Here is a 14,464-nt window from a genome sequence, read left to right on the forward strand (position 1 = left end):
GGAGCGGCGGCTTTCGTGGCGAGGTCGAGGTGCTTCTCAGCAAAGGCATACAAGGCTTCCAGCCGGTTGAGGAAGGCCAACCTCGTAGCGTCCTCACTGGCCTTGTAGATACCTATGTACACGATTTGCTCGTACACGTGGATGTGTAGGTCGACGAATTCTTGTAGGGTGAGGCGCCTCGCGGCGAGTGCGACCTCCAAGTGGACATTCTTCGTGGCGTTGGCAGGCAGTCGCAGGGCCACCAGTGCTTGAAAGAGGTTCCGGCCATGGAGGTTGATTAGGGTGGCAGGCAATGAGGAGCCCGGGCACGCGGGCTGGAGGAGTACGACGATGTCGTCCGCGAGCTTCTTGATGACGATGAACTTGTTGCTGGTGGCAATGATCATCTGGTCCAACTGAGAGTCGTAGTTGGCATCGACGGCGGCCATCCACTAGCCGGTCTCCAACACCGTCTGGAGACGATCCTCGGCGCCATGCCGCAGGCCGGCGTCGCGGACCATCTGGCGCAGCCGCTGGCCGCTCACGCGCATCACCGCCATGGGTCTGGAGTGAGCTCTTTTGCGCTTAGTGTAGGTGCTTAGGCAAATGCTTAGTTGCATACGATGTGGTAGATGCATTGGAATGGAGGGGCGCCTTTATATGAGGGCAATGAGGGCAAACTGCGTTGCATTCACATCATGCAGCCTCTTTTCCCGGACCTCCTCCCATTACTTCCCTCATGCATTAATTGAAGGAGGATGCATTGGCTGTTCAACATATCGGGAACCGCTACTCCCTCCCTTGTCTGCATTAAAGCCGTATCGGGAACTGCGCCACCTGCTGTCAAATCGAATACTCCCTCCGTCAAGGTGAGTATTAAGTCATCTTACGAAAACCAAATAGTAAACACATAGGCGTGGTGCATTAACTTTCATGTTGTTTCTCATTTTTTGACATAAATAGAGGAATCAACCAAGAAGAGATGTGGGGCTTGTATGCTTTTAATGACTTGAGACTATCAAACATGACATGTAGTGGTCAGTTCGTTGCACAAGAACAAATACAACCCACGTCAGCACACAAGCATCTTATATAGCATCACATCCAATGGCTATAAAAGATGAATGAGACCAAATTACTCCCTCCTTTCCGGTTTATAGGGCTTATCTCAAAATTTTAGTTTTTCCATTTTATAAGGCTCAATTTGGTTGTTTCCCATCACATGTTCAGATTCCAAGGTGCATTAAATCATTGCATGCAAGTATTACGAGAAAATTGACCAATGCATGTAATTTATGCATGCATACATTACAATTAATGCATTGGTAAACATACTTTTTTGAGGAAAACAAGAGCATTAATTGGGTGCTTTTGCAAACTACAAAAAGTATTCCACCACTCACCATCTACCTTGGTGGGTGAGATTTTTGAATTGAGCCTTATAAACCAGAAAGGAGGGAGTATATCTCATCTAGATGAGTCCTAGCAAAACTGTATTAATAATACTTAGTACTCCTACGCTATGTATCATATATTAGTACCATGTAGTACTTTATTTATTGCCATGTATGACACATAGTACTCAACTCTCTCTATTTCTTCATTTAATTCTATGACACCTCATCAAAATTGCTAGGGCTCGTACCATTACAACCAGCCTTAGCAAATACTAAACATTAAGTTCTCTCGTTTTCCTCTCCACCTTGGTCACCTAGACGGAGGGAGTATACTGCGCGGGCTTTTCCTGCGCGGTAGGCGGGGCAGTTCCGCCTAGTCGCTTCGACAGAGACGCGAGAAGACGAGGGAGTAGGTTGTTGCAAACATAGGGCTGTGTGATTTGACAGCGAGTTACTGCTGGACAGGTGGGGCCCCGTGATTTGACTTGCCATTATCATTTTAACTGTGGCGCTACGACCGGCGTGAGTCTCCCGATTCCTGACCACCTCCATACAGGTGCCTCTCCCAATGCTCCACCATGTAGTAGAGGCTGGCTCTTGCATGAGAGCCCACTTCTCCACTTTTTCCTTGCCTCTCTTTCCTCCACATATGCAAAAATGCCATGTAAAGCGCACTATTGTACTTACTTTTACTTGCTCCTACAGGTGCTTAAGCTTGCCACATAGGCATAAAGTCTGATGTGGCAAGTTAATCAAGAAGAGACAGACTAGTTTGGTGACCCAAGGAAGAAATGGTGTTAAGCGCATGTACCTAGGTGAAAAGACAATTTTGAGTCTATAGCTAATTAAATGAAGCAAACTTAGCAACACCATTTCATTGGAAGAGGTCACTCCTTGGCAAATGCAATAAATACTAGTACTCCCTGTGTCCCATAATATAAGAACGTTTTTGGCACTACACTTGTGTCAAAAACGTTCTTATATTATGGGACAGAGGGAGTACGAAGAAAGAGATAGAGAGAAGTAAAAAAATACACTTATAGCCAACCTTATAGCCAAAACCTTGTTGCAGTATGAGTGACTAAGTGATGACTATGTATGACATGCCAACATCAGATAGCCTAATGCACCGTGTTAAATCTCCAAGGGCGCGACCGCACGAGCGACGCGACGGTTGTGGTAGCCGCGACCACGATATGGGCTGCTGGCAGCCCTTGGATCTGATATCAAACGGTCGCATGCTAAGTTGCTGAAAATTTGCAGAATAACCCTCCAGGATAGGATATTCACCCATAGGTCTAGAATCACACCATGCAACCGTTCGATCTCAGATCCAAGAGCTCTCGGAAGCCCGTATCATGGGAAAATGGAAAGCCACTACCCTGCCGTTCGCACGCTGGCAGTTCGCTCCTACTCTTCCCCGCACGTCCTTCAATACTATGGCGGTTCGCTCCTAGTCGTCCCGTCCATTCACATTACAGCAGTTTCACTAATCCTAACCCTCCTCCCAAATCCATGGCGTCCCAAATCTCCACGATCGGCGGTGAGTACAAGGTTAGAACCATCACCGGCGATGAGTTCGACGTCATCTACACCCGTTCTTCCGTGACGGTGATAGGATGCCTTTCTCGCTTCAGACGCGTGTTCGAAAACTCAGATGATGAGTGGGTCGCTGGGCTAGATGTTGATTACACCATAGTTCTGGGACGAGAGAAGGATCTAAAGGACGAAGAGAGGAAGAAGCCTGCCATGATCCAGGTTTGCTTACATAACGTTTGCTTGGTCTGCCACATATGCCATGCCGACGTTGAGTGCCAGGATTTTTAGAACTTCCTCAAGGACAAAACAACGAAATTCGTTACTCTAGACTTTAAGAACGAAAAAGAAGTCCTGGGTCGGATACGCCTCATTGTATGCAACCCCTTCAACCTCCATAAGAATCGGCTGGTGCCCTCTCGTTAGCCTTCAATGCTGACCCTGGCAGGAGCCATGGTTCATCCTTCGTATGGTAAACTGGAGAAACCTCCATACACGTTTCATCGTCATGCATGGCAGCGGAATGTACTAGATATAGACCACTTCCACTATGCTGCAATGGATGGCTACCTTTGCTTCAATATTTACAAGGGTTGGACGAAGAGCAACAGCCAAGTGTGTGGATCAAGCAAGGAAGTATCGGCCAAGAGGAAGAGGGACAAGGACGAAGTCGAGGACGTGGACGAGGACTCCGAGTAAGGTGGCACTGTTGTTGCTCATGGTGGTTCTAATGAAGTGTCTACCGGAATAGTTGCAAAGTTTAATTTCAGGTGTGCTTAATTTAATTTGAGGGGTGTGTTGTGCTGAGCCCCGAGCAGAACTATGTTATCTTTCTTCTTGTTACTTTAACTGTTCAGTACGTACATACTAGTATTTCTTACATTTGATCTTTTAGTTGGTATAGTACTACCACTCGTTTCTTCACATTATATACGTACAATATATATGGCCAACATCATATAGCCAGCAGTTTAGTTGTCAAAGAATTTCAGGGTGTTTAGTTTTGTCAAAGAATTCCAGGGTGCTTAGTTTTATTCGAGGGGTGGGTTGTGCACTTGTGTTGGACACCATTATTGTGACAAGCCTTTTTAATAGTACTATATGCATAATTTGGCGACGAGCGCTCTCTATATGTACCACCTTTTTTTAATTTCAAGTTTTGCTCCATGGCACAATCCCTCGATACTAATACTGTACAAAAGTGGAGTATATACATTTTTTAAAAGGCTAGAGGGCGGGGCAGTCTAGCTCGGTCGGTTTCACGAGAGGCGAGGGCCTTTGTGATTTGACGGCTCATTACTGCTGACAAATCGAATAGTACTGCGCCGCCCGCTACACGCCCGGCGCCTCCGTTAAACCCGCATGAAAACAGAGAATCCTACTCCGGCCACACGTCCGTTCATGAGCGGGCCGGAATTAAACGCAACACCGACCGAGCTCCTCCCGTCCGCCCTTAGTTTAAACGAGGCCAGACGCCAGCCAAGCTCCTACCGTCGGCCCTCTATTTACACGAGGCCAGACAGATAGCGGGCAAGAATCGCACCCCTCCGCCGCTCCCCCATCTCCTCCTTCACCATTTTCTCCACTCTTCCGATGGCTTCCGGTGAGCCGTTCTCCGGCATATTACGCGGCTGGGTGGCCCGCTGAGCCCTTAGGATACGGGCGAGGCCGCTCGGTGCTTCACCAACCTCGCTTGGCCCGACGGAGCCAGTTGCCGCCCCAAGTAGGCACGTGGTTCAGCAACTCGCCGCTCCAGTTCAGCTCGATGAGGTCTGGCGAGTTGCTCCACGCCGGCACGACGGTGAGCACGCCGGTACGGGCACCGTCGCTGCCGCGTCGTACCGCGCCACCAGTGTCTGTGGGCGTGCCTCCCGTGCCTGCGGCAGCGCCATGCAGGCATAAACAGAAGCCGGGTGCGTGGAGACCGACGAGTCGGTGGCCATCTTCTCCGTGTCCACGACCATCATCGAGGAGAAGTAGAACACGGCAGGCCGCCGCCACTTGGGACCAATGAAGGCCACCGCTGAGGCGACGACCGCAGATTCAGGTGGTTTCTTTGCTGCTTCTTCTCTTCCGAGGATCTTCGTCGACCCCGCAAGTGTCTGACGGACATGAGGAAGACAAAGGGATCCGCGGGCGGCCATTTAGAACTAAAATAAGTCTAGATACATCCATTTCTAGGACAAGTATTTCCGGACGGAGGGAGTATTAATTATACAAGAGAGCCGGATTGGCACCTCTTAGTTCATGTAAATGTAATGAAATCCATCATGTTTATATGAAGATCCGACTTTTTTATACGAAATCCTTCATGCTTATATGAAATCAGTCCGTGTTCGCACAAATTTCATCTGGTTGGTTAGAGTTGTAAAAATGTATGCCGCTGGCATTTGATGTCATCCTCCGCTTAAGGAAGCGGGAGGAAATTTGCCGGCTGCCGTTGGAGATGCTCTTTATGCTGGAAATAATAGAGTGACATCCAATCCATTTGAGTTAATTTCCTGTATGATTGTCCCTCTATAAAAAGTTAATTGCATTTACAGTGTACACGTGATTTGTAGGGTGGCTACAGCTTCGTACAGAAAGTTAAAAAGAAACAAGTTCATCCTTAATCTTGTATTCTAAGTACTTTGTGGGTTCCACTTTCAGTAAAGTAGCGAAAGAAGTATATATTAAATAAGTAGAGTAATATATAATATAAAAATATAAAGTTAAAAGATAGAATTTGAACTCATGTCGTCGCGCTGCGAGCATCCGGCGCTAACCAGCCCAGCACATTTTTGTTGTAGACCATGCTGGAGATATATCTCCATGTCTACTCTTATATATACTCCATTCGTTCCTAAATATTTGTCTTTTTCAGATTTCAAATGGACTACCACATACGGATGTGTACGTAGACATATTTTAGAGTGTAGATTCACTCATTTTGCTCCGTATGTCTTTTCAGGAAGGGTCAGATTTGTCCTTGATTTATTTATGAGGTATCCAGATGGCACTGCACCGCCAAGAAAAGAGGGTAACATCAAAATTATGGACTACTTTTTTGAGTATGTTGGTAAGGTCCGGTCATAGTCACTTGTTGAAATCTCTAAAAAGACAAATACTCCCTCCATCCAGAAATACTTGTCATTAAAATGGATAAAAGGAAATGTATCTAGACGTATTTTAGTTTTAGATACATCTCTTTTTATCCATTTTGATGACAAGTATTTTCGGACGGAGGGAGTAGAAAACTGAGTTGGTGATGATGGTGTGCGTGCCATTCTGCAATATAGGCCGTCGGATTTATATCTAACGGATAGGAAAGAAACTATGGCAATTTTGCAAAAATATACCCACACGTCTCTCCACGTTCGCAAATAAGGCCTTCCCTCGTTCAACCTTTTCTCTCAGAAGATAAACTACTCATACAAATTCATCTTGATGTTCCGTTCAACGCACGGGCAGCTAGCTAATTTCTTTTTAAAATAGTTTCTGCGATAATTGGGTTGAGGTGATATATTTTATGTCTGCCCCGAATGATTTCACATTCACTAATAGTAACAAAGAAAAGGTTGCCTTGTTAATTAATAGAAAACAGGGTGAAAACTATCACATCAGGACGGTAAAAACAAGGCACACTGGGTTCAGCGTCATCGTCACTACAGCTGTGCGCGCGCGAGAAGTCTACTTATCGAGGGGGCTACCGAGTGAGGCACCGAGACACAATGTTTGAGAGAGAAACCAATTGACAGATTATGATCAGATCGAGTTGTCACCCTTCTGCTGTCATTGTTGGGGGGAGAGAAAGACGTATCGAGAGTGTGCGCGGTAGGCACAGAGGCACAACTAGCGCGCGCGCGCCCGCGCGCGCGCGTGTGTGTGTTTGAAAGAGGAGTAGATAGATTATCATCAAGATCGATGTGCCACCCTACTCCTTCGGTGCCGGATAGTGTCTGTGTGTATGTTTGAGAGAGAAGCCCGTCGATAGATTAGTACCAAGATCGAGGTGTCACCCTACTCCTTCGGTGTTGGGAAGTGTGGGTGTGTGTGGGGGGGGGGGGGGGGGCAGTGACACTCACATATCTCTACTCTTATAAAAAACAGAGTTGGTGATGATGGTGCTCCTGCCATCCTGCAATATAGGCCATCCGATTTATATCCGACGGACAGGAAGGAAACTATGGCAATTTTGCAAAAATATACCCACACCCCTCTCCGCATTTGCAAATAAGGCATTCCCTCGTTCATCCTTTTCTCCCACGAGATAAACTTCTCATACAAATGCATCTTGATGTTTTGTGCAACGCATGGGCATCTTGCTAGTAGGGACAAGGAGTTTGTGTGACACATATCTAGCTATATTAAGGGATTGGTAGATAGCATATGTGTGAGAGAAATTATTATACTTTGAGACATTAGTGGCTGTGGGTGGGCGGAATTAAAGGGGTGTGCGGTTAGACATAGAGAGCGTGTGTGTTTCTGTGTGAGAGACTTGTAGGACGGGGTAGAAAGACAAATTTAACCCTGACGGAGGGAGAGAAATACACGAAGTGCGCGTGTGTGATTCTGATGCCCATAGGGAAATGAGATATGTATGCGTGTGAGAGAGATTGCAGAATTCATTCACGTATCACTATCTAGCGATCGTGGACGTGCATCACTCGAACATAAGTCAATATCTACTTCATATCATGGCCAAAGGTACAATATCGATTCAACGCTATAAAGATTGGACACTCACATATCATATTTTTTCTATTTAAATAAACCTTTTCAGTTGTGCATGCCAAAGTTACAGTGATGTTTCTTCAAACAACCAATGTAGCTATCATGTATATGCACCATTGTTACTCTTGCATTCAAATTCATTAGTCTTGGATGATTTAAATTTCTATTTTGAAGTAATATATGTAATATTCATATATGAATTCAACGGGAACGCAATTTATGAAATGGAGGCTATGTAATCATACGAGGTAACACTTTTAAGTAGCTGACTACAATATCCATTTCTTTTTGTGCGCCTCTACACTAACACGTCAATGCATTATATTTAAAGTAAATAACCAATGGCACTAAATTATCTATTTACACGAGAAATACATAGTCTGAGCATTTGATCCCTCTTTTTGTGAACGCGCCACTACACCCGTACGATTGGTCGCGCCCGTGTGAACGTCCAAGTTATCGGCGCATCATCCCGAGTTATTGTCTTTTTTATGGGGTGGACTTCACACCAGTTATTAACTGCTGACGCGTGCCCCGTGTACACAGTCTAGCATGACCTTCCCGCTAGCACGGTCCAAAATTAGTTGAAACTGGATACGAACGATCCCGCGGGCGGCAAAATCTCCCGCCTCCTTCTAAAATTTCCGTCACCTTAGTCTTTAGCATGCAAAATCCCCCTTTTGTCCTTGGTGCACGAAGACCAACAGTTACAATACCGTCCTCATCTACATGATAGGTCGGGGCTGCTTTGGTAACTTCTAGTTCCCCCACTACACGACACCCCCATTTCCTCTCCCCCTCCCGCAAAAACTACTAACTCCACAGCACCAGAGCGTCGTACATCACACCATCCATACTTCATCGCCCTTTTCCCCTCCCCTCTCGAAACCCTAGAATGCTCATCCACCGGCGTACCATAGCCCATTCACTACCAACGGCGTCCACCTCGCCGGATCTACTTCTGCGGCCGCATCTACCCCTCCCAGCTCCCCTAGAAACAAGTAGACTGCTCATCCACCACTGTACCACAGCCCATTCAGTGCCGACCTTGTCCACGGCGCCGGATCTGCTTCGCCGGTACTCTCGTCAACCGCCGCGCATCTGTAGCGGCTCATTCATACTCCCCACCGGAGACGCTTCGTCCACACCTCCTGGAGCCGCCCCATCGACGCCCCCGTCGACGGCCTCTGATCCTCTTCGCCGACACCTTCCTCAACCCTACCGGAGCCGCTTCGCCGAAACCATCGTCAACCCTACCGGAGTAGCTTCGCCTATACCATTCTCAACCCTACCGGGGCCGCTTTGCCAACTCACATGTCCACGGCCTCATATCCGCTTCCTCGCACCGTCATCCAACCTACCGGAGCAACTTCTGACGCCTCATCCACGGCTGCAGATCCGCATCGTCGACACCACCCTTAACCCAACCACCGAAGCAGCTTCTGACGCCCCATCCATGGCCGCAGATCCGCATCATCGACACCATCCTTAACCCAACCACTGGAGCAGCTTCTGACGCCCCGTCCACGGCCGCAGATCCGCATCATCGACACCATCCTTAACCCAACCACCGGAGCAGCTTCTGACGCCCCTTTCATGGCCACAGATCCGCGTTGTCGACACCATCCTTAACCCAACCACCGGAGCAGCTTCACCTATGCCCTCGTCCACAGCCACAGATCCGCTTCGCCCACACCGTAGTCCACCCTACCGGAGCCGCTCCACAAACACCCTACTCGACAGTTCTAGATCTCCTTACCGGACCCTGACAGCCAGCACAGCATCATCACCCTCGACGTTTCTAACCTGATTCCCACTGTCTGGGCGAGATGCCAAGCACCCGCCATGGCCTAGGTACTTGTCACCTTTAAAACCGTCCAGCATCACCTGCCTGATGTACTTCAAATATACTAACTGGTCGCTGTTACCTGTTATGCAGCTGGCAAAAACTACAAGGACGATGTTTCTTCTGGATCTAACAGCTTGGCCAACCAAGATCCTGGACTAAGGCATTGCTATGATCTTGTAAGCGCGTCTCTCTCTCTTGTATTGTTCTGTGCTTTGCTAGGATTTTTGACCTGTAATCCCTTTGTGCAGACAATGATTTCTACTACTGGCTGCTAAATTAGATATGTAGATTCATACATGATACTACCTCGTACCTCCGTTCCTAAATATAAGTCTTTCTAGAGATTCCACTATAGGCTACATACGGAGCAAAATGAGTGAATCTACACTCGAAAATGCATGTATATACATCTGTATCTGGTCCATACTGGAATCTCTAGAAAGGCATATATTTAGGAGCAGGGGTAGTACATTACACAAAATCGTAGGTGGCATGTAGGAATTCCAGTGCACTACATTAGGCTCTCTTAGAGTGCCTGCTAGTCCAGCATACAGAGTCATGGCTAGTTTATGGTACGCACACAATCGTTAATTGGTGGTTTAAATATGCACGAGGGATATGCAATGTAGTATCATGTAGAGTTGTCTGAAATTAGCCGTGTCAACTTGCAGATAGGGTTACACAATGAAAAAGTACAAGATGTATATGGCAATTTCATGGAACATCGCAAAAAAGGAGAGGTAGCAGTGAGCCTATACAGTGTGCTATGGTACGTCACTCCTCGATTGCAATCATCGTGACATGTTATTTGTATGCCAGTTCTATTAGCCAAGTTTCTAAGGGACAGTTATTACGAGTTATCCTAAGAAAATAAGCACCTGTGAATATGAGCTCCATGTAATAAGCCAACCAGTTCTTTTCATTGCATTTTCAGCTTATCTTTGGTATGATCAGTGGAAAGTCTAGATTGCATTATATTGTTTTTCATTTTGTTGCCCATATGGAAATTAATTTGACTTGCAAACATCACAAATTGAACCCAGTGCAGTAATTAATATGATAGGAAAACAGACCATCACTATTTGCTCAAAATGCAAATACAAAGATACCATCTACTTGGCACAATCTACTTTGGTCAATGTTTTCCTTGGAGATCTCATTGCCTAATTTAAACGAAGAACGCATGACCCACATTTAAAGGAAGAACAATTATTTATTGAAATTCGATGGTCCAAGTGGCTGGTTATTATCGTATAGCAGCACCACCTGAAAGCATCATATAGCAGCAGCAGCTCATAGCAACTCATCATACAGCAGCAGCAGTCTGCAATTCATCATATACCAGCAGCAGCTCATAGCAATTCATCATATAGAAGCAGCAGGAGCAGCTCATAGCAATTCATCATATAGCAACAGCAGGAGCAGCTCATAGAAATTCATCGTATAGCAGCAGCAGGAGCAGCTTGTAGCAACTCATCATATAGCAGTAGCAGCTCATAGCAATTCATCATATAGCAGCAGCTCATAGCAACTCATCATACAGCAGTAGCAGCTCATAGCAATTCATCATATAGCAGCAGCAGGAGCAGCTCATAGCAATGCATCATATAGAAGCAGCAGGAGCAGCTCATAGCAATTCATTGTATAGTGGATCAGAATGAAAATTTGGCAAAAAATTAGAGGAGATCCTCACCTTGTTGGATGAGCTCATCCTTTAACAGCACCTCAAGGCCATGCTCTGGGGAGGGGGAATAAGGTGCCTTCCACCGCAGTGTGGCATCAGCCGTAGTTGTGTAGCGCCCGCCGGAGTAGTGCGTTATATGAAACACAGTGGAGCAGCTGCTGGAGACCATGAGAATGAGGGGCGGCGCCAGAGGGAGGAGCAGCCAGGGAGATTTGTCCCTACCAGCTGGCCATGTAGCCTAGCTGGACATAGCATCGTCGAGGACCAGGCCAGATGGGACCAGTGGCGATGGCTCGCTGGAGGAACCCTAGTGCTGCAGGTAGGGGATAGAGGTAGAGGGAAAGGGGAGAGGAGATGCAAGCGGGCAGGGCAATGAATGCTTGTGTGTTTGTTTTTACTTGAGGGTCAGGTGTGACACGGGCGTCAGCAGTTGCATTTTGAGTGTAATATAGGCAGACAATAGAGTCATTTCACTAGTCCCCTTCCCTTCAATTTTTGGTGAAGTTCTACCCGAAACACCCCCCTCCAAAGCGAAATTAATTAAGCCCAAGCCCATAACTCAAAAATAACTTCTTTACATCTTTTATGGCTTATTTTGACAATATGCCCTGAAAAGGCAGAATCGAACTGGCCCTTAACCTGCAATTCAATTGTGCGTGCATTGATGAATCACTCCTACCTGCTATCTGTACATTTAGGCATCATCATACATGGCATAACCTAATACATGTGCATTCCATTGTAGAATTTGGAATATGACTACAGGAATCAGCTACTTTGCCATCTGCCAGCTCTTTGCCATCTGCTAGCAGATGGCGAAGAAGGTCTTTGCCATCAGCTACATAAAAGCGAACGGCAAACAAATGGTAGACGGCAAAACAGGCCTTTCCATCCGTCACTTCTTTGCCGTCCGCTGGTGGACGGCAAAGAATCTTCAATTTCTACTATTGTTAGTGGTAGATATGTGTTAATTAGTGTTAGTGTTAGGAAAGAATTAGAAGAAGTAGAAGTAGAAGAAAAGAAAAGAAGTAGAAAAAAGATGAAAAAAGAAGAAGAAGAAAAGAAGTAGAGGAAGAAGAAAGGAAGAAAAGAAAAGAAGTAGAAAAAGATGAAAAAAGAAGAAGAAGAAAAGAAGAAAAGAAGTAGAAGAAGTAGAAGAAGAAGACAAGAAGAAACGAAAAGAAGAAGACGGATAGAAGGAAACACCCCGGACCCCTGACCCCGACACCACACCCCGACACCCCGACCCCCTGACCCCCCTGACCCCGACCCCGACACCACACCCCGACCCCCTGACCCCGACACCCCGACCCCGACACCACACCCCGACCCCGAGACGACACCCCGACCCCCTTACCCCGACACCCCGACTCCGACAGCACACCCCGACACCCCGACCCCGACATGACACCCCGACACCCGACCCCATGACCCCCTGACCCCCCTGACCCCGACACCCCGACCCCGACACCATATCCCGACACCCCGAACCCGACACCACACCCCGACACTCCGACCCCGACACCACCCCCCGACACCCCGACCCCCTGACCCTGACAACCCGACCCCGACACGACACCCCGACCCCGAAACAGCACCCCGACCTCGACACGACACCCCGACCTCGACACGGCACCCCGACACTGACATGACACCCCGACCCCCGACACCTCCCAAAAAGGTGTTCTTTGGCAAGAGACACGTCTTTCCAAAAAGCATTTCAAGAACCGCTATACTTCACCCCAAAACATTGAAGTAGACAGCGACAGTGAATCCGACATCACCCTAGAGGAGGAACAAGAAGAGCCGGAACAAGAAGAGGGTACTGCTGCGGATGACCTGTCAATGCTTGACCGATTACGTCAAGGTGGCGTTCCACATGTTGATGCCACTGAACCCTATGAGCCCGTCATTGATTATAGTGATGGTGATGATTATGCATTTATTGATGATACTGATCGAGATAATTAGTAGTGTCAGGTATTCAATTTTTTATGTTGTACATGATGATGATACACTTAAGTGATATACATATTATTATTCATGTTGGTATTTTTTTATGTTGTACTAATTTCGTTTACTCTTTGTCACGGCAGGTGTTGAAAGATGGTGCGTGCTGGTCGGGAGCGCGCCGAGGCCCCTTCTTCGTCAGCGCGTGATGCGAGGCCTTCCATTCCACACGCACCTCTTCGCCGAGCGTTGCTGGACAGTATGGCGACACCGCCGTGCCCTTCTTCGTCGACCGCGGTGCCCGGCAGGGGACAAGGTAAGAAGAAGAGAGAAGCTGGAGCACGTGGTCGCGGGAGAGGAGGTAGGGTGAATGCTAGGGCGCCTTCCTCGCCGCCACCCCCAGCTATTTCACCCGAGCATGTGACTGCTAGGGTGGACTCGTCCGAGGAGGAGGCTACATGGTCTCTGGTCCACGAGCCTCGGGTTGACGGGCCTTCAGCCCACGAGAGTTCGGCCCACGAGCCTTGGGTCGACGGACATTCGGCCCACGAGAGTTCGACCCATGAGACCCTGGAGGAGCACACGTCTGGATGGGGAACCCTGCCGGATCAGCCTGAGGAGCCGAGTGGACATGCTGATGATGGCGGGGAGCCGATAGATATTGACGAGGAGGGGGCACCGTCTACCAACATGGAAGTACATGGCTTCCGTCCGTGTCGGCGACCCGCGAGCAGAGGTGGTTGATTTTCCCTGATGGGGAGAGGTATGTGCATTTAATCTTTTTGTACCTTCTACATTCACGTTTCTTCAAATAACTAATGCGCTGGCCTTGTCATGCTGTAGGGGTTCGGACCACCATGAAAGTGTCTGCCGGCCCAACTCCGTCCTTGGAGTTCTTTGTCGGCAAAACTTCCCGGAGTTTGTCATGTTGCCTGGTGAGGGTCGGCTTCCAGAGCTTAGATTGAGTTGGGAGCACTACTTGGCTACCCCGGCCCCGCCGGGTGAGATTATTGACGGTGTCTTTTGCAAGACGAGGGCAGACGTGGTGATCAGAAAGTTCTGGCTAATTTCTCCTTTACACAATTAAAAATCTTCAACTAGCTAGTTATTAATTGTACTAATCAATATTGTCTCATTTGATTGCAGACATTCTACAGGTGTGAGGAGGGATATGAGGAGGAGGCGGCAGACGTTATCGACAAGGAGTGCAAGCGCCTACTACAGAACATACGGCATGAGGCTCGGGTGCAGGCTGTTCGAAACTACTATGCCTCGCGTGGTATCAAGAAGCCCAAGCAGGCGTGCCGCGAGAAGTTCTTGAGTAAGGAGCAGTACATGAAGGTAATTCTTAAGGCC

The sequence above is a fragment of the Triticum urartu genome, chromosome 3A (genome assembly GCF_056163025.1).
Source record: "Triticum urartu cultivar PI428250 chromosome 3A, HENAU_Tu73, whole genome shotgun sequence".
In the NCBI taxonomy this organism is placed as follows: Eukaryota; Viridiplantae; Streptophyta; class Magnoliopsida; order Poales; family Poaceae; genus Triticum; species Triticum urartu.